Source organism: Myxocyprinus asiaticus, chromosome 43 (assembly GCF_019703515.2).
Source record: "Myxocyprinus asiaticus isolate MX2 ecotype Aquarium Trade chromosome 43, UBuf_Myxa_2, whole genome shotgun sequence".
NCBI lineage: Eukaryota > Metazoa > Chordata > Actinopteri > Cypriniformes > Catostomidae > Myxocyprinus > Myxocyprinus asiaticus.
Genome location: NC_059386.1, coordinates 24,797,297 through 24,823,460, shown reverse-complemented (window position 1 = coordinate 24,823,460; position 26,164 = coordinate 24,797,297). Strand labels below are relative to the sequence as shown.

The window sequence follows — 26,164 nt, the reverse complement described above, 5'->3', positions numbered from 1 at the left end:
TGGTGCCATCTAGCGGTCTGATAAATTCTAAGTAACAACCGCACATCCAAAGATAAAGACATATCAGACCGGTCATCCTGGTATTGCGAGTCATCTTTACTATTTCTCGGATCACTGTGCGATCTCTTTAAGTACGCTAATAAAATAGTTTAAACTCAAATCAATGTTTCATGTCCATTTATTTATTTGGTTAGTAGCCATGTAATAAGCAGGATAATGTACAGTTAGCCAGCAAAGAGCCCTTTGCTTCATGTCGGGCTCCTGATCACCCTGTTGAGGTTTATTCTGCGATAACAACTGGATGACTGAACTTTAACCTTTATTAATATCATGCTTCAGTGTTATGAGTCAACAAAAAGCAAATATGATCAATAAATGACCTTTTGACTGACCATTGACTTTTTGATGGACAAACATTGGAGTGAGGTTGTTTGCATAGAATGGCACCAAAAGTATTAAAATATACACACTGAATGCAATTAGATAACAAAAAATGTTATCAAATGGAATCCGCAAACAAATGATTCTGGAGTTTGACATTCAGAAAGTGTACAAATACCTTTTTTCTTAATTTTGAACAGTATATTTATTGTTTTATCATTTAAAACCTAACAAACGTCTTTTTGTGAAATGTTTAGTTTGAAAAGTGCGCTTATGGAATCATTCTGTAAAATAAATGCCACTTGGTTTGATAATTTTCTAATAATGCAATGACATTCATACTTTTTAAAAGTGATATATATATGTAAGTATATAAGTGTGTCTATGTGTGTTTGGAAGTTTCGCACAAGGTCAGAAGGGTTTACCTTTCATAAACTTGTCTAAGAATGACAGCTATCACTTAGTTATCTTATGTTACCCAATCACATCCATGTAATCATAGATAATTGCGCATACACAGTCTTTTTAGTCTCCTTCTCTAGATAATGTGAACTTGATGAATAGTCAGTCAGCCGCAAAACCACATTAGTAATGTCCTTTTTGAAGGTGCACATACACACATGCTCAGACCTCAGTGTATACACACACATCCTGCGCTAATGATATTTTGTCTGCTTTAGTTTTTCCCATTCACACCCTGACCAGACCTACACTGAGAGAAAGACAGGGACAGACAGAGAACCATAATACCATTTAAAATCTCAAAATATTTCCTAGATTAACTCATGCATTTGTTGATTCCCTGTGATGGAAAAGAGGAAGAGGAGATGTCATTCAGACCTGATCTGTGAGCGGATTACCTGTTTATTGACCTATGAGAATGACCATCAATTCCCTGACAAACAACAAAAATACCATAGTAATACCTTGTTTTTTGACATGCACCATGGCAATAGTATGGTATTCTCTGAAGTACCTTGGAGTGCCATGTAAAAACCATGGTACAAGAATATGGTCATCACGTGTTTACGATGATATTAACACATTCAGAACATTCATCCAAACACATGAATACATGGAGGAGACGAGATAGCAAAAAATTTATGAGAAATGTGATCCAAACAAAATAAAAAAGGTAGAAGTGGAACCATTTTACAATAATAGCTTCTTTATTTACAGACACTAAAAATAAATTTATATAATAAATATATAAATACTGTATGTACTGTATAGTACAGTATAAGTTAAATCAGCATAAGGGAGAACAGTCTATGGACAAAATCAGCAAATCTTAGTCTCCCAGCCAGGAGATCCGATGCTGATTTTAGATCAGCTTTAGATTTTTTGGCAAATAGTTATTGTGGCTGGTACACAAGAGAAACCTGAGCCTATCATAATCCTTATTCAAAATACAGTGCACTTTGTGAATATGATGCCTGGCTTAGTGAAATTCATGTAATGGGCACAGAGATCAAATAAATGAACCCAACACAAGAGACAACTGGAGAGAGAGAGAGAGAGAGAGAGAGAGAGAGAGAGAGAGAGAGAGAGAGAGAGAGAAAAAAGGAAAATAAGAGCACTAACCAGGGAATTTCCCTACACAAGCATGTGAATGTAACTGCTCCCTCCATCTTAAATGCAGACCATGTGGTTTTACATACACAAAAGTCTTTAGGCCTAAGGGCTGAGTTTCTGGCAGTATTATGACTTTATGATTGAGTATTTATCTCCAAAACACAACACTCAAACATACAAAAAGACAAAATCCTCACTGGAAAGACAGACTTGATTAATACTGGCCTCAGTGAACTTGTTATCTGAATTAGTTTAAGTGAACTAAACAATTTTTTTACATTCCTGATGTATTAGTACATAAAGATTCTAGTAAGAAAGTCCTGAAGGAAATGAGCAAAGTCAAATCCACACTAATCCGTTTATGTTTGAAAACTCTGTTTTCAGTTTCCTAACGTCGTCGTCATTTTCCAAAATATGCGGTAATGGACGCCGTTTTCGAAAAGCTCAGAGTTTGGTGTACGAAAACTGTGTTCTAGTTCTGATGAGAGGTGTAAATATAGCAAAATTAACATGTTTTCAAACTAAAACTTATGAGTGTGGACGTGGCCCAAATTGAACCACTATACCGGAGAAGGGCACGGTTTATTTCCTGTGTAGCAAGAAGTAGATTGGTAGGAAAATGAAAACAGAGGCACCACGGTAAGGACCAAGCCACAGAGGAAGGTCAACGGGAGACCACCTCCAACCTTTGAACCTGACGGCCATGACCTTTAAGGTCAAGTCAAGGGAAATGGAGCTTCCACATCACAGAATCACTCTAAAGGGAGTTGACCACACGGGAGAGATATGAATTCCAAAAGGCTGAGTGTAAAAAGTAACCCCTCTGAAAAGAGAAAATATCCAAGTGGGAAAGATGGTTGTATTTTGAAGTACCATTGAAATACATGCCGTGGATGATAAATCACATCAGCTGTAAATGCCTTCTGTGATGCATGTAAAAGTACTGGGTCATGAACATTTGAGGAACCAGAAGTCAACAGAACACAGTTCAAATGTCCACATGGTTAAAAAAAAGACCAGTTTAGACCAGCATGAATTTCCATGTTGATCAAGGCTGCTAGTTTAGACTAATGGACCAGAATAGACACGTTTTTCACCTGCAAAAAAAGCCTGGTTAAAATAATTTACCATGTTCAATACAAGTTAAGCTCAATCGACAGCATTTGTGGCATAATGTTGGTTACCACAAAAATGCATTTTGACTTGTCCCTCTTTTCCTTAAAATGGAAGTGAATAGGGCCAATTTTTGGAGGGTTTAAAAGGGAGAAATATGAAGCTTATAATTTTATTAAAGCACTTACATAAATTATTCTGTTAAATCTCATTAATTATTTGAGCTACAAAGATGTTTAAATCGTAATTTTACAGTACATTTAGGGTTTTAGGGTATGTTGACATTACCTCATCATGTAAACGAAGTTGTGTAATTAGCTATAACTTTACACAGAAAAGGAAAGTAAGTGATTTTATCACACTACAATCATGTTAACACGCATATTGTTTATGTATTGTGGCTATACTTTGAAACTGTGAGTATTTTAGCATTTACAGATTGGCCCCATTCACTTCCATTGTAAGTGCCTCCATTGTGAGTTACTTCTATTTAAAGAAAAGTAGGGGTAAGTCAAAATAATTTTTTGGTCAACACTAGTATGCCACAAATGCTGTCGATTGAGCTTAACTTGTATTGAACCTGGAATATTCCTTTAAGCTATTTAAAAAGATTGGTGGGTGAAACCAGCACACCACCAACCAATGCATGGAACCAGCATTTAAAACAACAACATACGATGGTGACCAGCAATGCTGGTCTTTACAACAGGGTAAATATGAAGGAGGTGTTAGGGAAAAAGGAGGAGGAAAGGATTCTGAGTGAGAGGAAAAAGGAAGAACTGGAAGAATAGTGATAAAATGAGAAAGCGAGGTAAAACTATGGAAAGTAATATTGTTGAGAGAAAGTGAGAGAGGAAGAGATGTAGTGTGTAGTGGGAAGGTGTGTAGAGGCAGAAAGGGGTGGGTGGGTGGGGGGGGGTTGGAAATGTTTTCCTGATGAGAGGGACGGGGTCGATGGGTTCGTTGTGTGTCTGTGCGTGTGTGGAGAGTAGGGCAGCGCCTCCAGTAGTGCTGACAGACCCTTGCAAACAGAGAGAGAGAGAGAGAGAGAGAGAGAGAGAGAGAGAGAGAGAGAGAGAGAGAGAGAGAGAGAGTAATAATGTATGGAGCTGTCTGCCGTCTGTCTCCACTGTAATAGAACCCCCACAGTACAACCCCACTCCACCCTGAGACCGACTCCATACTGTGAAGAGAATGAAATAGAAAGAAAAAAGAAAGAGAGAGAAAGATAGATAGAAAAAAACCTATAATGCAAATGCTGTCATTTGGTCAAATTAGCAGATCGCACACACAGTCACATTCAGAGCACATGTGCACACGCTTTGTAGTGTGATAAACCAGGATGTGAGTCAGTACAGGAATGCATATCATTGTGATGGGGAAGGTGTCAGAGTTTTCTAATCAAACCAGAGATCATTCATTTATAAAGGAACAAAGTACGGCTGAGGCCAGTATCCACTGTGTTTTCACTAAATGTGAAAACCGTGACTTGCACATTCATATTAGTTATGAGTGTAACACGACACAGGCAACTGAGTTAAAGTGTGAGTGTATCTGGTCAGTACCCTCAAAATAGCTTTAAGTTAGTTTTAGCGGTTAGTTTTTGACCACTGCTTTGAGCTTTATAAATGGAGGACAGCTTTATAATGTTTAAGTACAGGATGTGAGTAATGACCAGGCCTGCAAGGAATCTGCGCCCACAGAATTCTGTGAAAAAGTATTTCCGCAAAGTAATTCACAAAATTCTATGCATCCTCCATTCCTATTATAGCTTTGATGAACAGACTGAAATGTAAAGCGGTCCATCCAGCCCAACACAGCAACATTGGCTCAATGATATGTGCAATGTGCAGCCCTACTACTAAAGACAAGCCCATGGGATATCGGTACATGGTGTGGGGCTTTTACCTCTCTCTCCGATCCCTCTCTTATCACAGGCATGTGAGGTATTTCAAAGCTACATTGTGACCTTTGGTCTCAGATTGGGGACATCCCCAACTGATCTGCGACAGTAAATGTTAACATTAAAATTCCCTTTCCTTTAAGATGTGAGTCATTTGAAGTCTAAGATGAAAAGACTGTGGACTCATGCACCAGTTTATCTACAAATGGGTGGGAAGTGTGCTCAGGATTGCATAAATTGAAACTGCTCATTTCAGGTCGTTGCAAGGTTTGTCAGGGAGGCAGATTCAGGTCTGAATGGTTGTGAAGAAAAATGGGCGATAAATGAAATCAATACATTCGAAGCACTGCTGATGAAGATATCAAGAGGAATTTTATTCTGATTCAACAGCTTTTATTCCATTACAAATTATATTATCAGCAAAACAATTTCTGCAAAAAGTTTAATTAAAAAATGAACATGAATTTCAGAATTTCTTAGTATTTTCTGTCCCCATTTTGCTTTAATGAAAGCATACACTCGAGCTGGTATGGACTCCACAAGCAAAACCTGATGATGAATTCTTTTATGATTTGAGAATGTTCCAAAGAACATCTTGTTTGATTCATTGCAAGCAAGGAAATCTTACCTTTTATATAAAGGAGTTCACGTTTTAGTTATATTTGATTAGTTACCAAGAAATAGTGTAGAATCTTAAATATTTGATTTGACAATAATGTTTCTTTGCTTAAAAATTTCCAACATCTTAAAACTTATTTCCAGGTTTAAATTACATTTGAAAACCCAGAAGTAAAAAAAGAGTGAATTCATCATGGGACAATATACAATGAACTGGTAAACAGAAGTGCATTTGCTTATTGTAACAGGTGCAGTGGCATATACTGTATGTGTGTGTGTGAAGTTATAATTGCATGTGTATGAGCGCGTGTGTGTGTGTGTGTGTGTGTGTGTGTTGTGAACGTGTGGGTCAGGTTTTGCCTACACAGTGGGGACCAATCAATGGTTCCCACAGGAAAATGGCTTAATAAACATACTAAATAATGTCTTTATGAGAATGTAAAAATGCAGAAATGTTTCTCTAAAGGTTAGGTTTAGGGGTAGGGTTAGGTGAATATATTATTAGCTCAGTTTAAAAACAATAGAAGTCAATGGAAAGTCCCCACCATGATATAAAAAACGTGCAATTATATTCTAATCCTCAAAGCTATTTCTGCAGTGCTATGTGCCAATAGGGTATGCTTAAGGGGTCAGGTAATGTGTGTGTGTGTGTGTGTGTGTGCGCGCACATGTGTCAGATCTCCTGAGGGATTTATAAACAAGTCCGAGAAACCCCATCTGCATCCTGTCTGACACCCCAGACAGCAGACACACAGACTGCCATTCAAAAACAAACAGGCATTATTAATCAGCCATCACCTTCAACACTTACAACTCATCAACATACTGTTTCCAAACCATCTCATACTCATATATTATGTGACCGAGGACAAAAGAAAGAAGTCAGACTGTAGTAAACTGAATGCCATAATCAGAAATCATACTGCACATCATATATTTTTCATGTTTTTATAGATATAGAATTAGACATGAGAGTGACTGTAAGGGGCTGTTCACACCGAATGTATACTTGAGTTAAAAAAAAAAACTAGACGCAGTGAAACTAATGGAACCAACTCAACCGAGTGCAATTGTCTCGAGACTAGTTTTTTTTTCAAACTTGACAGTGTCTTAAAATGCTTTGTTCATGCCATGAGATCACAGCGATCAAAAAGTCCACCTAGTGTGTGTTTACATAGAAAAACAAATCCAAAACAGCACAATTAATCTTGCATCTTGTGTGAATGGCCCCTAACACTGTGTCTACACTGCAAGTTAGCAGCACAACTAAAGTGGTGTCGACAGTTTTGTTGATCGCAGCATAGGCATGGTGTAATGCTTGATTAAGGGCATCAAATGTTCAAACATTGGTAACTGTGAATTGGATAACTCCTGTACAGCTGTTTGACTGCAGCCAGTAAGGCGTGACACTTTGACAACGAACACTGGTCGGAGTAAACAACCAGCACTTCCAAAGACCAGGTGCAATCTGACAGACAAGTGCCTGATGTCAACACACACACACACACACACACACACACACACAAACACACACACACACTGGTGCAGCTATCATTATGAGGACTCTCCATAGACTGTACATTATACTGTACGAATTATAGATTCTATCCCCTAACCCTAACCTTCACAAAAAAACTTTCTGCATTTTTACATTTTCAATAAAACCATCATTTAGTATGTTTTGTAAGTTATTTGAATTATGGGGACACTAGAAATGTCCTCATAAACCACATTTATAGCATAATACCCTTGTAATTACCAGTTTGTAACCTAAAAAAACAAGTCCTCGTAAACCACTTAAACCACTTAAATACTTTCTTGCCCGTGACAGCGCTATGGATCATTAAAAAACTTTTAACTTAATAGATACATAAATATACATAAATAAGCAGCAATGGTGTTGATATCGAAGATGTTGTTGTGTTTAGTCGATAGCTTTATTGCACTGTCAGTGCTGTCTTGTTCGGTACACAAGATATCACATTAGCTGGATAGCTAGCTAGCGGCTACCGAGTCTCATTACCGGTTTCCATGACAGCAGGACTATGTAGCTTTCATTTTTAGCGACACGTACCTGATCCAGTCGCCAAGATATAGAACGTAGGGTAAATATAGAAGATTACTCAAACGTTTATCATCAATATCGGAAATGTTTTTTTCCCCGATATATATTGATATCGCTTTATCGGCCAGCCCTTTTTTGGAGTAAATTTGTAGTTGAGTACTCTAACCTACAAAAAATTAGTATTCGATTACTCATAAATGAAAACGTAAAATTTAAGTATGACGCATATGAGAAATTTATATTTTGTTTTACTAACAAACGTTACAAAGAACGGTTTAAAAATAAGATAGCTTCAATAAACTATGCTTTTCTTTTGGGGGGGAAATGAAATGAATAATATGCTTTAATAAAACTGGAAGAAATAAAAAAATGTAAAAAAAAATTAAATAAAAAAAAAAAAAAAAAAAACTCACCCGGAGCTTACGCAGAAATCAATACTGACGGCATTAGAGTAACGCACATATATAAATCACGTTTCATCATTTCACGTGTTACTATTCAGAAAATCAAGTGGTGAAAGTTGGCTTTTTGTAAAATGTGTTCTGTCAGTGTTCAGAGACTTAATGCACTTACATACATTCTGGGCTGCGTTTCCAAAAAGCTTTGTAAGTCTCAGTAGATCGTAGAGACCATGTGATGCTTTCGTGAAATGCAGTCCTGGTCTGAGCTTCTGAATGTTCTCCTAAAAAAGCAGATCCTCATCTGCTTTAGACGGCATCATATTTTCTTCTCTCATTCAACACCTCAATGACACGCACATCTACAGCGCCCCCAGTGGAATCAATTGTAACTGCGAGATGTGGTGTGAGATTCAGAGGGAAGTAATTCAGTTCTGTTCGCAGAAGGCAAATGCATAAAAATTAAAATCAATTAGCGATTTTAATATTCGACTAGCTGGTTCAGAACGATTACTCGATTAGTCGATTACTCGTGCACATCCCTAGCTGACACGCGGTTAATGTTTTTTTTTTCATTGGGGTGCAGCAAAAATCAGGATTAGAATGGACTGACTGGGCAAGTGGCACCAAAGTAGAACATGTCAAAAGCTGACAGACACAGAGAGCAGCACAGTAGTAACCTGTATAAACACCAGAAGACAAATGTGAATGCATTCACATCTGTTACAATACTTCCACATAAAGTAACCTAACGTAGTGTAACAGGTGATTAAATAAACCATGAGTGCACTGCACAGAGCAAAGATTTTGTTTCTACAAGTAAGATTCAGTCATCTGTTGGACGCCGTCTTGAGTAAACACAAAAGCTGATGTGCTGCATCTCATTTTATGCCTCATAGGACTTAAAAACAGAGTTCTGATCCAGAGGAGAATGCCAGTGGATGAGATTTCAGTGCGAAGAGATAAACACTAGTGGAATGCAAAAGTTCAACAGAGAACGGTGAGAGGTTCTGTGTGATAAGCCCCTGACAGAGACTTCAATGGGCTAACCACTTCCTCCTGCGCACATCCGCTTTATCTCTTTCCTTCATTGTAAATATTTAGCACTGAAGTGAAAAAGCAGAAAATAAATATATGTCTTTTATGTGTCAGTGACAGAATTCTCAGTGAACCTGTTATGAATGAAAAACTTAGGGAAGGACAGTTCTTCATAGTTAAGTCATTCACTCCTATTTACACAAATTCAAACACAACCAGAACACCCTAGAAACTGCATAGCAGTGCACTAAAAACACTCAGAACACCTTAGCAACCACATACAGTAGCAATGCCCTGGCAACCACTCAAATCAAATCACTTTTATTGTCACACAACCATATACACAAGTGCAATAGTGTGTGAAATTCTTGGGTGCAGTTCCGATATATATTTGCACTCTATAGTAGATTCATTGTACCACAAGCATCTGCGCTTCATAAGAGTTCTTCAGTAATACTGCACACACAGGCTGCACTTTACGTTCATTTTATGTGGCTGCATTTAGGAGAGACAGGAAAGCAGAGATGATGAGCTCTTTTAGAAACTATAGTGTGCGAGCAAACACACACACACACACACGTGCAGCTATCCTTATGAGGACTCTCCATAGACAATGATTTTTATACTGTACGAACTATAGATTCTATCCCCTAACCCTACCCCTAAACCTAACCCTCACAAAAACTTTCTGCATTTTTATATTTTCAAAAAAAAAAAACATAGTTTAGTATGTTTAAGCAATTTGAATTATGGGGACACTAGAAATGTCTTCATAAACCACATTTATAGCATAATACCATTGTAATTACCAGTTTGTAACCTAAAAAAAAAAAGTCCTCGTAAACCACATAATCCTGCCCGCACACACACACACACACACACACACACACACACACACACCCAAGATCTATAAAGAAAATAACATAATCCTGCTCATACTTTAAGTAAAGGTTAAACAGGGCTTAACACATAAAATGTAAAGAGCCCTAATCTCGATTATTCCTTTTCTGCTTGCTTGAATTTTTTTCTTGGGTATGTTAAAAAACATATGCATAAGTGAGTGCATTGATTGAGCCAATGTTGCCGTGTCGTGCTGATCAGAATGTGCAAACAAACAGAGAAATGTTTTGATAGCACCACTGAGCCACAGAGTTGGAAAAATCGACCTACAAATTGCTTGCTTATAGTTGTCTCAGCATATTAAGATGGTATAGGAAAAAGTGTTATAATGTAGTGAAAAACACATCAGCTTTAAAGGGGTCATGAAATGCTCTTTTTTTTTTTATATAGTTTTATTATCTTCCCTGAGATCCACTGATAATGTTAGTAAAGTTTTTTTTTCCATTAAAACCGTTATAATTTAGTAATAAATGATAATTTTCCACCCTGTTTTTGGCCCTCTGTCTGAAATGCTCGGTTTTGGCATAAGCGCCTCCTTAAAACTTCAACGTAAATGCCCACTGTTATGATTGGCTAACATCGTGCAGCCCCTCGAATAGAGCAATTTTTGAAACTCAGTCAGAAGAGAATGAACCAGCTCAACAACATTATAAAACAAAATGTCAGGGTTTACATTTACATTTATGCATTTGGCTGACGCTTTTATCCAAAGTGACTTACAGTGCCCTGATTACAGGGACAATCCCCCTGGAGCAACCTGGAGTTAAGTGCCTTGCTCAAGGACATAATGGTGGTGGCTGTGGGGATTGAACCAACCACCTTCCACTTACCAGTTTAGTGCTTTAGTCCACTACACCACCACTCCACGTTATGTTTACACATAATGCACATCCAACACATTGCATCTGAATATATATATATATAATTTTTTATCCCCTTTTCTTCCAATTTGGAATGCCAATTCCCACTACTTAGTAGGTCCTCATGGTGGCGCAGTTACTCACCTCAATCCGGGTGGCGGAGGACAAGTCTCAATTGCCTCCGTTTCTGAGACAGTCAATCCGCACATCTTATCACGTGGCTTGTTGTGCATGACACCGTTGAGACTCCGCATATGGAGGCTCATGCTACCCTCCACGATCCATGCACAACTTACCACACGCCCCATTGAGAGCGAGAACCACTAATCGTGACCACAAGGAGATTACCTCATGTGACTCTACCCTCCCTAGCAACCGGGTCAACTTGGTTGCTTAGGAGACCTGGCTGGAGTCACTCAGCACACCCTGGATTTGAACTCGTGACTCCAGGGGTGGTAGTCGACGTCTTTACTTGCTGAGCTACCCAGGCCCCCCACATCCGAATATATTAAACTGTTCATCTCAAGCACAACAGTTAACACTCACACCCTGCCTAAACCGGATGCGAGAGTCATGTCAAAAGCAATAGAACCCATTATAATCAATGATGCTGTGTACCATGGAAGCATCCATTGCGGTGCATCGCATTGCACTGACAATAAACAGATGTCCTGTTCCATTTTGCACAGCACGCGGTGGCACTACTACTGCCAACATCACAAATAAATGGTTTAGAATGTTTGTGTCAACGCGCCCGGTGTAGAAAGCAGCAAGCCGACGCGCCCGGTGTAAACAGGATGTCAGCACTATAAACTATCACACTGTCATGACATATGAAATATTCATGAATTAAACCGTTTACTCACGATTTTGCCATCGCGTCCAAGTGTTTTAACTGCCCCATCCTTCAATAAAAGTTCCTTTGCAAAAATGTCATTGTATTGTATGAGCTGAACATACAATCCACTCTAAAATACATTGAAGACACATCCAGTTTCCAATATCATTCCTTCATGTTTTCTTACACCAACAACTAAAAATACCGCAGATGGGCGAAAGAATGTGTCCATGACAGAGAGCTTCTCCTCTTCAGAGTTGTAACTTGACACCGCGTCTTTTAAAAGCGGCCCGAGATATGTATCAAGTGGTCAAAAATGTCTGTCTGTGCTTGTTTATGTAGAAAAACATTTAAATCCAGACAGGCACATGAAGATGTCCTGTGTAAGTCCATTTCGGATGAATCTCCCATGACAGGCCCCATCTCTCTCCACATCAACTGTGTGACTGACTGAGAACCAGTGGGCGGGAACAAGTGTGCAATGATGGAAAAATAGGCATTGCATATGCAGATGTATTTGGTCCTTGTGACGTCACAAATTCCACACGAGCTTTTTTTGCAGCTTGGTTTAAATAAATGCTCTTTTTCTATTAAGGAGGAAGTTTTCAGTTCTGAAATGTACAGAATGTTTTTATTTTATAGAGCAATGACCTCTTATGTCAAAAGATCAAGGAAAATTGTATTCCTTATGCCATGACCCCTTTAAATTTGCATTTGGAACAGAGTTATTTTGAGTGAGTGAAACAGAGAAGGAGAAAAGAGAACGGAAAACAGAGAGAAGGGCACAAAGAGAAAAACTTGACGTTCCACATGTGTAGTCAGGGAGCAGACTGGTCGCCCTCATTGGCCCATCCGCTCAGGAAAGAGCTGCGTGAAGCTGATAGGAGCCCCGTCTGCCCTCTCGCACTGCCAGACCACAGGGCTCCAGATGGGCACATACTAGAGGGACACTGCAGTGACCTCTGGATAGTAAAATACCCCAATAAATGATAAAAAAGACCTTTATGATGCAGTCATGAGAGTCAGCGGCAGGCAGGAACTTACCTTTGAGGAACTGCTTCTTTGTGTTATCTAAAAACCTGATTGCAGTATTGTTTAGCAGTCATTCATCGTAATGAGTAAAGGACATTTCACAGCTCAAAGCAACAATACAAAGTAGTCCCACTTTGAAAAATGACCGATTAACTGTGATTTCAAGTAAAAGTAAGCCGTTTGTACTTTAACCCCTTTAAACTTTCCCAGAATAATTTTTTTTAAAGCTATAAAATTAATGCAGATAGCACTGCTCAGATAATTTGGCTTTGGAAGCATTTGATTAGCAATGTTTGAGTTCACATTGCAATCCCTGACTTTTGGCATTTTGACAAATCTGAGCAAATTGTTGAGATATCTTCTGAAACTCTAGAAGAAACACATGTGAGATTGCTAAGGTCTATTTCTCAGGAGAAAAATCTGAGAAGCAAGAGACTTAGTTCATCCTAGAAGAAAACTTCTCTCATTATTTACTCACCTTCATGTTGTACCGAACCCGTATTATTACTTTTTTTGCTTCTGCGAAACACAAAAGGAGATGCAAGGCAGAATGTTAGCCTCAGTCACCATTCACTTTCATTGCATTTTACTTCCATACAATAAAAGTGAATGGTGACTTAGGCGGTCAGGCTCTAACATTCTGCCTAACATCTCCTTTTGTGAAGAAAGTCAGAATCGGGGTTGGAACAACATGAAGTTGAGCAAATGATGACAGAATTAGAATTTTTTTGGGTGAACTATCTCTTAAAGCAAAAATCACAATGTGCGCTCTGTTTAATCTCATTGCTGTCTAGGAGAAACAATTAAGATCTTTAGATGTTTTTTTTTCCTATGGACTATGTGTTTTGTCCAGCTACATACTGTACATACATTTACACAAACATGTTCACACAGATACACATGTAGAAACTGGGAATAAAGAGGGCAGGAGGTCACAGGAATCTACCCACTGAGTTTTATCATGCTTTTCTAACTGCTTTCCACACCCCACCCAACCAATCCAGACCCACCTTTACTGACTAAATCACACACACAAGCCAACCTGGCTTGAACTCAGATCTGACATTTTATCATTTCATGTGGTCGCTTCAGGGAGGGGCAGGAAAGGCAGAGACAACTAAAAGCATGTAAAAGCACAGCATGAAAGCAATGCTTACACGCACGCACGCATGCGCGCACACACGTTGGTGCGGCTATCCTTATGAGGACTCACCACAGACATAATGATTTTTATACTGTACGAACTATAGATTCTATCCCCTAACCCTACCCCTAAACCTAACCCTCACAAAAAACTTTCTGCATTTTTACATTTTCAATAAAACATTGTTTAGTATGTTTTTTTAAGTGATTTGAATTAAGGGGACAATAGAAATGTCCTCATAAACCACATTTATAGCATAATACCATTGTAATTACCAGTTTGTAACATAAAATATCCTCGTAAACCACCCAAACAGAGAGAGAGAGAGAGAGAGAGAGATTCAGCTGCTCTGTTTGGCAAATTAAATTATATTTTATATGACATTATATAGTCACTTATTACCACCAATCAGGTTTTCTGAAGCGTGCCATTTCTTAGATCACAGTCACAATTTTAATGCATTAGACATGCTTTTAGAATGTGTGTATGTCTGGGTCAATCTGAAGTTGTGAAACCAGTAGAGCTGTCAACTGGGCTGAGAAACTAAATTCAAATTTTTCCTTTAAATTTGATTACAATTTAAACTAAATTTGAATTTTAAAGTCAACAAATTTTTACATTTCCGTTGTTTTCCTTAGTCCACAAGAGAGCGCAACGAATACCCATAAACCACAGTGTTATATTATTGCAAAGAACATTCCTGGCCGTTACAAAAAGTGCCTTTCATTTCAAACTAAAGTGCATAAAAAAAGAATAATAATAATAAAAAAGCTTAAGCCAGTTCATATTCTAAAATGTTAAGTAAAAAGTAAATGAGGGGAAAAAAGCTTCATTAGACAGTTCTATGTAAACATGGTGTTGCTCTAAGTGCCACAGTACTATCCCAGACTCAAGCTTCATAATAACAGTGATACCACAGTGTTTTGCATTCATTACAGTTGTATGTAATATTCCTAGATAGTAGTGGTATTCAGTTGAACTTGGTGGTAAAGCGGCTAAACCTATGAGCCCCAGCAGAAGCTGGTCAAACAGACGAAGTACAACAGAATGCAACAGAACGCGAGGATCTCAAGACGCGCATTTCCAAATGTAACTACTGTTTTGTAGTTTATTCAGCGTCTCCTGCAGGAGTGCTGTGTTTTTTAAATGCAGCGTCAAGTTAAAAAGAACTTCATCCTGGCACAAATACAAAATACAAAAGCACATTTTTATCTTAAATTTGATGAATATTTGAATTTTGGATTTTAATATGACAGCCTTAAAAACCAGAGCAACATGCTGCTGCTGCCTCTTTTTTTCTCTCCGCTCTAATCACAGGGTGACCTGAAATGAACACTGTCACTCACTAAATGAGTTTGACAGTTCATTTAGCTTTTAATGTCTTCTACATTTCTTTCACTTTCTCTCACCTCTGGCTCAATGTCAAATGGAAAGAATGAGTCTACAAATGAGGTTTGGCTAAAGAAGACAGCTAGTTTTGTCCTAGAAGCACTGAAGGTCTGAATCTACTTTACCTATAAAATGGATAGTTCACCCAAAAATTATAATATTGTTTCACCCTCATGTCATTCCAAACTCTTTCGACTTAACTTCCACTGAACACTAAATGAGGTATTTTGAAAAATGTCCATGCAGCTCTTTTTCATACAATGAAAGCATATAGTGACTACAGGACAATAAAGTACCATAAAAGTACCATAGAATTTGTCCATTTAGACCAAAATATAAAGTTATATCTCTATATTTTATTGAATGTACACAAACACAGAGATTTGAGAGCTTTGGCAGATGGCAAGATTTTCTGCAAATAATGATTTAAATTTCAGTCTGTTTCTCACAAAATTATCGTATGGCTTCAGAAGACTTGGAATATTGAACACCAGTCATATGGATGAATCTTGTGGTACTTTTTTATGGCAGTATAAATCACTGTCCACATTCATAATATGGAAAAGAATGGATCTTAAGGATGGAACTGACATGAGTGTGAGTAAATGTTGAAAGAATTTTCATTTTTGGGTGAACTATCCCTTTAAATTGGGATCTGATTTGCAAGCACAAATATAGGTTCTAGTCTAGCATTCTGTAAGGATTATCACTCTCTCTCTCTCTCTCTCTCTCTCTCTCTCACACACACACACACACACACACACACACACACACACAAACACAGGGGCCCATAGAGGAGTAATTACCATCAACCATACTTAACACAATACAATAAGCCAACATGCTTCACGTTCCCAGTGTCACACACATAGATACCCCCTTCACTGTATCAAGCCAAAAACACACACACATACACTTTCTCTCACACACAGACTATTTACTGTACCCAGTCAGCTGATGGCCTGCACTGACACAATTTTAAGTTCTCTTTCTACATTCTTTGTCTGCTTGTGAAAGCAGCCTTTATTATAACCTTTTTTGTCTGTGTAGTACAAACACTGAAAACTGTACTTGCACACTTGCTCTCATACTCAGTCTGTGTGTGTGTATAGGCAACAGCTCAATAAAAAAATATCTAAACCAAGGATATTTACAGGAAGTGACATCACATCTTTGCAGAGGAAGAGGACATACAAAGCCAGGCCAAGGTCAGGTGATCATGCCTTATCTATGTTTGATTCATCTATAGCTTTTTCCCGCAAACAGAAAAAGTGTGCACACAAACACACTCTCACACACAATCATCTCTTTATCATGGCTTTTCAACAATGTCCACTAACTTCCTTTAATCCCAAGTAGGAAAGAAAGATGAAAGTCTGATTAAATTTGATCTATCTAAAGAAATTAAATTGCTTTTAGCAGACAGTGGGGTCCAAAAGAGACGACTATTGTAAGTGCTTCTAATTTACATTTTTATAATTTTATATAAAATTTTCATTACTACGACAGCATTTTAATGCCATGTGAAAAAAGAAAATGCTCCGCATTCCACGTTTCGATGTAGTTTCCTGCTGAAATGAACACTAGAACTCTACAACAACTGGGCATTTTATTCACTTTCACACAAATCAGGAGTACAACAGCTGATTATGACTTTATAAACACTTATTATTACTCACACACTGCTATATTATGATTTTGAAACACTTACTATAACGCATAATTTGAAAAACAATAAAATGTTATGCTTTTAATACATACCCAGACCCAGATTTATACATGTATTCCAATGTGATTACCTGTTAGAGTGTTGGACTTTGGACTCTGAAGGCCGAGACGAAAGTGTCTTTTCTGAAATTTGCTTTTCATGTCGCATTTGCCTTTTTCACTATCAATTAGGTTAAAGTATTGGTTTAGGATAAGGTTGTCTGTTTTGTTCACCTCTCATTTGCATTTATGACACTTTCAGTTAGGTTTAGGCATCGGTTAAGGGTAAGGATACTTTTTTTGTTTACCTCTCATTTGCATTTAGAACACTTTTGGTAAGGTTTAGGTTAAAGTTTGGTAAGGAGTGGTGGTGGCATAGGGGCTAAAGCACATAACTGGTAATCTGAAGGTTGCTGGTTCAATCCCCACAGCCATTACCATTGTGTCCTTGAGCAAGGCACTTAACTCCAGGTTGCTCCGGGGGGGGATTGTCCCTGTAATAAGTGCACTGTAAGTCGCTTTGGATAAAAGAGTTTGCCAAATGCATAAATGTAAAATGTAAAGTTTTAGGTTAGGAAGTATGTTTTTTTTCCTCATTAATACCTCCTTCTAATATTCACCTTAAAAGCCTTGTCTGATTACGACACCATTTCACTCGCTTTTGGCAACCCCCGCTGGACAATTCACTAGGAAATTGCAGTGAAATGTGTAATGAAGCACCCAATTTTGTTTTGCAGAAATGTTGCCACGGTCACGTAATGTTCTTAAGATCAGGCTGGAATAATCTCATAGTAGGCCTTTTAAGAGAATTAAGTAAAGGTTTTGAGAATACAGTCGTAACATTACAAGAATAAAGTAGTAATATTTACAGAATAAATTCAAAATTATGAGAATAATGTTGTAATTTCTTGAGAATAATCGCATTGTAGGCCTTTTAAGACAATAAAGTCATTAAGTTTCTAAATTAAAGTCGTAAAGATTAAAGATTTAAGTTGTGACATTTTAGGAATAAAGTTAAAATTACAAGAATAACGTCATAGCATTGTGAAATCTGCACTAAAATGCCATAGAACATTTCAAATTATATTATCAACACAACAATTTGAAGAAAAATATTTTTTTTACAGTACATGCACTCGAGCTGGCATGGACCCCACAAGTTTGTGCAAATCCTGATGATCCATGTTATCCATGATAATTTGAGAATGTTCCAAAGGGCATCTTGTGTGCTTCAATGTAAGTAAGGAAATCTGACCTTTAGTACTTAAAGATCAAAGTCTCAATTTAATAGAGACCCTGAGATATCATAATTTTTTTGTTTACATTTTTTCAAAATCCTTAAACTTTGTTTATTTTCAGGTTTAAATGAAAAAAGGAAAGAAACATATCCCAAAGTTTCAAAGTTTCAATGTGATCTCATACTTTTGGCCCTCACTGTACACTACGTTATTCTGCTGCCAGTTTACATACTGTACGTGTGGTAACGGTTCAGTTCACAAGCTGCTGAGAAAAACATAGACTTCCAGTAAGCCGGCAAGTATCTGGGGTCTTTCTGCCCACCAGTATCCAGAGCAAGGCAGCCTCCTCTGAGAGAGAGAAAGACAGAGCAGAGGGACCCCCTTCTCAGGGAAGGCCCTGCGAAGACAAGCACCTGCCGTTTTGTGTATTTCTGCAAACGTGCCTGTGTGGGTGTGCGCGTTTGCACGTGTATATGTGTGTGTTACAGGATGCAGAGCCCCCCCAACTGTCCCCCAGAGGCCTGCAAGGGCGTGTGTGTTATTGTAAGGTGGTGTAAAAAAAATAACACTCCTCTTGTCCCCTCCCCTGTTATTTCTTGCACTGTCTCTCATTCTCCTCCCCTGTTATTCCACACTGGTCATTATGTGAGTGACAGTTATTTACCAGCAGGCTCCAAATCCATATCCCCATCAAACTCAGTCTGAGTTTAACTTCATTTAAAAGACAGCATGAAATTTACTTTCTTATTAAATGTACCTGGTGTTATTGTGCATGACTCATCTTGGCAGGTTATTCTAAAGATAAAGGTGTTTTAGTATTAATAACTTGCACATAAAGTAAAAGACTGATCTTGGGATTTAAGAATTGATATCGTTCAAATGAAGATCGCAATGCATCGGAAAATCGATATTTTTACCCACCCCTACTATGCATAACGTAAGTCATTTAATGAGTGATACTTGGGTTTTATGAAGTCTGCCAGTATGGTAAAACTGCATTATATTGTACGGTAGACCAAAGTTTTTATTCTGAAATGTACCAGACAGACTGACGACCAGTTCTGTTGTCAAACTCTGCTGCCCCACCCCCCCACCACCCCGGCCAGGGTGAGAAAGTTTGTGTGTCTTTTTCAGGGAGGGAATGTCACTATTTTCCAGCTACTCAGCAGGAAACGCATCATCACTTATTGTGGGAGACGTGTGCGCTGTTTTTACAGGAAAGTGCAAAAATAACCTCAAGTCAAAGGTTCCACCGGAGCCGCTGGACTCAATATGACAAAACTCCAGTAGCAGTTCTTCTTTTAAATGAAAGGAAAAGGATATCTTAGCTCCCAGCAGAGAGGGGCAGAAAAGTGTCATGCTTGATTTATTGGTGGCTTTAATGAGATTCCTTTGGCGGTAACTGATATGAAAATGATACTAAGTGTATAAATATCATTGTTAAGTATTGAAATGAAATATTATGTTTATAAACATATTTGACTCGTGCCACACTGATTATAAAAATAGAATCAATAGGAAAAGAAGAACAGTGTATGTAGGCATTCTCTGAACACACACACACACACACACACACACACAGATAGACACACACAGACAGGACATGGACTCAGAAGCCTAATCAATGCAGCAAATGATTAGTGGTTGAAAAAGTCGGGGAAGTCATTCATCAGTGTTCTCACAGAGAGTTGCTTTCAAAGTATAACACAAAAAGACATGGATAGAGCGGCATTGGACAAGGGAGACATTCTTATGTCAGTCACCCTTATTAGTAGGAGCAGGGTTTAAGGAGAATGTCAGAGGGCCCCGTTAAAAGCTAAAACGTGCTTAATTTAACTATATGTAAGCAAGCTTTGCAAGTTGATTCTCCTAAAAAATTTAAACACTGTGGCTTTTGGCTCTATTAAAACATTAATCCGTTTGTTTGAGTGGCCATTTTTTGGTTAAACTTAAAAACATCTTTGCTCAGAATAAAGCTGACTGCAAATAAACACAAGCTTTGGGCACTGGATATCATTACCAAAAAACTAAATGTTCTCACACACACATCACAGTTATAGCTTCATCTTCACAAGTAATAGCGTCATTTTTTCTGGTTCATCCCCTCTTTGATCTCAATTAGTCACCACTAAACTAAACCGACACAACTAGAGCTTTGGTGGCGGAGGTCAACAAGAGGACAGAAGATGAAAATGCAGAGAGACATCTACAAATTCTTAAAGGAATATTACAGGTTCAATACAAGCTTAATTGACAGTATTTGTGGCATAATATTAATTACCACAAAAAATTATTTGAACTTGCCCCTCCTTTCCTTTAAAAAAAAAAAAGGTCAAATCAAAGTTACAGTGAAGCACCTGCAATGGAAGTGAATGGGGCCAGTTTCTGGAGGGTTTAAAAGGCAGAAATGTGGTGCTTATAATTTTATAAAAGCACTTGCATTAATACTTCTGATAAAACTCATGTATTATTTAAGCTGTAAAATCATAATTTTAACAGTAATTTTAGGGATTTAGGGTTTGTTGACATTAAGTTGTCATGGCAACAAATTTGTAAAATTGGCTATACCTTTACACAGAAAAGGTTAGTAAGCGTATCATGCTAAAATCGTGTTAACACACATATTGTTTATGTCTTATGGCTGTACTTTTTGAAATCGCAAATATTTTAATGTTTACATATTGGCCCCATTCACTTCCATTGCATGTACCTCATGTTTAAAGAAAAAGAGGGGCAAGTCAAAATTCATCAATATTATGCCACAAATGCTGTTGATTGAGCTTAACTTGTATTGAACCCGGAATATTCCTTTAATTTTGACAACAGCAATTTTGATCTAAAAGTTATTGGTTTAACATTGAATTAACATTTAAGGGTCTATTTTTGTGAGTGTGCAACGCCCGTGCACAACGTCTTATCCAATTTTTGTGAGAGTGCTAAATCTAAGTGCAATTGTTGTGCTAGCACAAAGTGCAAATGGGCATGGGTGGGAGTTTTTGCACTACTGTAATTGTAGGTGCGCAAACTGTGGGTTTATTGTATGTAAATGAAGTGGAGCAAAGCGCAATTTGCTATTTTCCTAAGAAATTGGTTGTTGCGCTAAGATGTTTTAATACCAAGTCTTAACTCAGCACAAAGTCCAAAATCAGTTCCTGCATTTGCAGTTTGGATTTTTCACCAGCAGGTGGTAATAAAGTTCATGTCCAAATTCTGAAGGTACAGAACATCAAATGATGTCCCTTCAATCGCTGTTGATGCCGTTTGTTGAAACAAAAAATTATGAGAATTGTGTTAAACTTTCTAGAGGTCATGGTTTATTTTTTCAATTATTATTATAATTTTTATTGTTATGTTTATATATTATTATTCTTGTATATTTACAATTGTATTTATGATTTAATTTTGACTAGTAATTTTCTACCAGTTGTCGTAGAGTGATTTCTAAGTCACTGCAAAAGGGGCCGGTGAAACAAGTTGGAGAGAGTAAAATGTTTGGATTTAACTAGATTTTTTTGACCACTTTTTATTTTTATTATATTTTCATTTAATTTGAAATGTGATTTGAATTTAGAAATATTTTGGTTTACTTTTTTTGTGTTTCAATAAATTCATTTAATTTTTCAAAATCTAAATTGACCAGTAGAAGTGAAGTGCGTGTCATTACAATCACTGTTTATACTAGCCATAATTTGTGTGTCAGTAGATTAAAAGGATTAATAATAATTACTTTATTTAATGGCGAATACATCCAAATTCTGATGAGGATCATATTTTCCATGCGTATAAAAGGAGCGTGTCCCTGTCATAAAAATATGCCTGATATTCATCAAGGATGCAGTTAATGGACAGAAGAACGTAATTTTAAATTCTTCCAATTCATTGCATACAGTCCATTAAACACTACCAACTTCTTATTAATGTGCTGCCTTTGTTTAAATCGTTGGCACATGAGGGAATGGACTATAGGACGCAGACGTTGAATAACCGGAGAAGAACCTCACAATTAAATGGCACTTGGTCATGCCTTTTGCGCGTTGCGCAGCCGATTTTACCAAACCCACTTGCACCGAGACTTTAAGCATTCTTGTATGAAAATACCAAAACTTCATGGACATGCCCATTGACTTTGCGCTTATGACTTAAGGCATTGCCTTGCGCATAACGCTTGTGCTCTTAAAGTAGGGCCCTAGTTTAGTAACTAGCTTAGGCCAGCATGAATTTCCATGCAGGTCCAAGCTACTGTATTTTCAGGGTTTAAACCGATTTGTGAAATGTTTCAACCAAAAAAACAAACTCAAAAAACAGACTAAAAAAAAGATTCACTGACAAATCGGACATTACTGTGGCTTGCAAGCAAGTTATATTCCCACATGAGCAATATCTAGCTAATGTTAGAGAAGAGAAAATCAAGAAAAATGCATTATACTTTTATACTTTAGAAATTTTCAAGACTTTTACATTACTTTTTCAGGATATTTGCAGATTTTGCCTGGAGTTAATGTGATTAGTGCTGGTCTAGCAGGTGAACCAGCATGTTATTTCTGATGAAGCTGCTTGACCAAGGGAGGCTTGCCTGGTTAAGCACATTAAGACCAGGCAAGGCAGACATCATCATACCTTTTAAATGTATGCGTTTGGCAGACACTTTTATCCAAACGACTTAGTGCACTTATTACAGGGACAATCTCCCTGGAGCAACCTGGAGTTAAGTGCCTTGCTTAAGGACACAATGGTGGTGGCTATGAGGATTGAACCAGCAATTTTCTGCTTACCAGTTCTGTGCTTTAGTCCACTACACCACCACTCCACAAGCAACCAATGCAGGAGCTTGCTATCCAAAACACAACATAAACACCAGCACTTTTGGCCTTTTCAACAGTGCAATGTCAGCGATCAACATTAATAAAGATGCAAGCCATAACAAGGTCATGGGTTTAATTTCCCATGGAACACACATACTGATAAATGTATACCTTGAAAGGACTGCAAGTTGCTTCGGATAAAAGTGTGTACCAAATGTAAATGTAAAACAAATATGCAAACCAAAAAAAAGGAGTTCAAGACAACTTCACCATGATGTCCCTCTACAAATACAAGCCACTGGCATTTCTGATGGGCTGCAGAGGAACATGCTCAGATGGAAATGAGCGCAGTGCTCAGGAATGGAGGATGTTTGACGTTTTTCCCCAAGTAACCCCCATTCCCTTCCATTCCTCCTCCCCCCATCTCCTCTCCCTCTCTCCACAATGTTGGAGGAGTTATTGTCACCTCCTGTGATTGTGCAGTAAGTCCTGAGTATTTCACTTGAATACAGTGGGGCCTAAAAAACACCCCCTGCTGCCCCTTAGTGACCTCAGTGAACCCAGATGCCTCTGAACTCTCCGGGATTCAGTGTGAGGAATCTCATGACTGAGAATTTTTACATACATGGGAAGACAGTGAATATATAGGCTCTGGAGGGTGTAGACTGGCTTTTCATTGACAACAATGCAGACCTCCCATTATGGTACCTTCACCGCCATAGAAGTGGCGTCAACGAGGTGCATTCTATATGACGAATGAGAGTTGACAAAGAGATGCGAAGGCCTACCACCGGCTGCATGTTTCTTGCCCCTTTGAAGGTGCATGCTTGTCTACATACAGTAACAGTCCCAAACTACCTAGACTTTGTGCACTCAATTAATCTTTGCACCTTGCTGAATTTTATACATTTGTTTGTAAAGGCCTGTTCACATTAAAAGGCCTGTTCTAGCCACCAAAAAAAAAAAAAAGAGATTATTTGTGACTTTCTGATTTTTTATTTTCTTTCTGAAAACAAATAATGTATTGATTTATGGTGACCTCCTTTTTCCACAGAAAAGACATTTCTTTCTGTATTTCTGTGGCTTTGAAATCTCACTGTGTATTTTGCCTTTACTCATGGCTGAATAAGGCACCAGGCACCAGGCACCTGCTTATGTGATTGAGATTCTCTCTGCCAGAATCTACCACTGAGAGCAACAAACAGACCAGAGATTCCCATCCATTGTGCTGCCATTCCAATACATTTGTGACACTGGGACACCTTGTTTGACCCATAGTACAATTTTCTCTTATTCACATACGCACAGTATAGGTCTGTCACCTGACCTGAGCCCGACGGGACCCGACTGACAGCTTTTCAAGCATGATTTCGGGTTTGGGTTGGGTTTGTAATTAATGAAAAAAAAAAATGATTCCTATTATAATAAATATTTTGTGTGTGTATATATTGTTGTTGTTTCACGATCTCACTCACAGACATTAGCGAACAGCTGAGTTAGGGGCTGTTCACACCGAAAGTGTTTTTGCGTGTGTCTACGCTGTTTTTTTATGTAACCGCGTGCTGGAAAGATGTCTTTGACCACTGCACCTTGTCTCGCGCATGGTTGCCACATTTTTAGACACAATGTCAAGTAAAAAGAACTTCAGTTTTTAAAAACACATCTGGAGACACCTGCGTTTCATTTCATTCGATGTGCTGCAGCTTTTTTCTTTTTAGCGCAGGAGTCAATTTGATGTTCTGAAAAAGTTGTGTTATGTGCTTGTTTCACATGATTCCAGATACCTAGCGAAGGTTTAGCACTTGACAAACGGTAAGCTAGTGTTTTTTCCTTTTGCTCTGGTGTGCTTAGGGGCTGCCGTGCCTTGTTAAAAGTATGTTTACTATTACGATACGGTTTAGTAACACTATAGTGTACTAAACTACTGTTTAGTTACTGTACTGTTTACTGTTCCTATACTGTAATGAATTTTGCTATGATAAATAAATAAACTTACAATCTGCTGTAACCAATTTAGAAATTCTAAAGAGAGTGAGTGACTTCGGTTTTGGCGTTAAAATTTGACGGTACTGGTTGGGTCGCGTCAGGTCACATGGTGTTGGTACGGGCCAGGTTTGGGCTTCAACTTGATGCCTGTGCAGACCTCCTACAGGGCAAAAATTAGATTAAGAAATATGTTCTGTCTTTTTGTGGCAAGTAAAGGCACAGTGAGAGGTAGAAATAACACAAATGCCTTATTGTCTTGATTTTTTAAATAATCCAGGGACTCCTTGCAGCTAAAATGCATAGGTCTTTTCGCAACAAGCGCAAACAAGTTGTTTAAGGAATGTCTATGGCAAGCTAAAAGAAAATTCCTGTCAATCCTATATCCATTTCATTCTCTTCATCACAAAGAACGCTCTAGGCTTCCATTGTTCATTCTTACCTACAAAAGGAATGCTATACCACAGTGCAATTCAATGATAACAATTTGAATTCCAATTCATTCAGTGCACAGCAGTGTACAACTACAGGTGTGATCTGTTTCCAAATCTAATAATTCAGCTCCCTTAATCCAACTGAATTCAATCCAGCTAAAATCCACTCCCTAATTCAAACCATTCGTAGGTTGATTTCTACATAAAGTGTAAATACTGTGGCACTTTCAAACATTGATCTGTTTGTTTAAGCGGTCTGACACAACAACACTGGCGCAACCAATGCCATGAGTTTGGGGCGGGACTATGTGTTTGTTACACCAATGGCAGGCGTAGATTGTATTTGGAAATCTGTTTGAAAACAATGTTTATATTTGCAATTCCGTTTGGTGATGCTAGTGTCGCAGAAATTAGTCTACATCAGCTTTAAAGTGTCATGACATGAAGAATAAAATTTTCCTTTATCTTTTGACATAAGAGGTCATTGTATGATAAAAACATATGGCAAGTTTCAGAACTCAAAACTTCCTTACTGCAAGAACATCAAGCTGCCACATTGTGATGTCACAACAGGGCTGCAACTAACGATTATTTTGATAACCGATTAATCTAACGATTATTCGACAATTATTGCAGCGATTAATCATTAGCTCTTAACCGATTATTCAGCTTGTGCCCCAACTTAAAATGTTGTATTAAATGTGCTTACTAACAATAAAGAGGACCAAATCAGCATTTAAAAATAC

The 26,164-nt window shown here is 38.0% G+C and overlaps 1 protein-coding gene across 1 annotated transcript in view; it reads right to left on the bottom strand.

The window, feature by feature from the left end:
* Positions 1-26,164, bottom strand: part of LOC127433996 (forkhead box protein O1-B-like) — a 44,111-nt gene that overhangs the window by 6,922 nt on the left and 11,025 nt on the right. The gene's annotated exons all lie outside the window — the stretch shown is intronic.